We start from the raw sequence: 513 nt of genomic DNA on the forward strand, positions 1-513 counted from the left end.
CCTCCCCTGGGGTTGGTGCTTCGGGCGGTGGCAGCCGGGACCTCTGCAGCGGGGCAGCGGGCGCCCGGCGGGAAACTCGCGTGGGTTCGCGGGCGGCAGTCTAGACGGGTTTGGAGCCGGTGGGCCAAGGAGAGACAGCTGGGAAATCAACTCAGATATGGCGTTTGGGTCAGGGGTGACCCTGAGGCCGTTCCCAAGTAGAGGGCTGGTCTCTAGGTGGAGTCGCTGCGCCCACCCCGTCCCAGCCCCAACCGGTCCGGCCGGGGGACCCGGGGCCGGTGCAGTTTCGGGGAACCTGGAGGAAAAGCTAATCCGCGCGTCATGGGGCAGGCGGCCAGACTCGAATTCTTCCTTATTCGGGGGCCCGGGAGAGGGGCGCTCCGCGGGGAGAGCCTGGGAAGGAGCATCCGCGCCGTCCACCGAAATCAGTCGGTTCCCAGCCTCCCGCGGCTGCAGTAACTGCCCCCAGGCCGCCTGCAGGACCCACGCACCTGCAGCGGGACCCGCATCTCC

This window comes from Fukomys damarensis, unplaced genomic scaffold (assembly GCF_012274545.1).
Source record: "Fukomys damarensis isolate Sample0158 unplaced genomic scaffold, DMR_v1.0_HiC HiC_scaffold_33, whole genome shotgun sequence".
Lineage (NCBI taxonomy): Eukaryota > Metazoa > Chordata > Mammalia > Rodentia > Bathyergidae > Fukomys > Fukomys damarensis.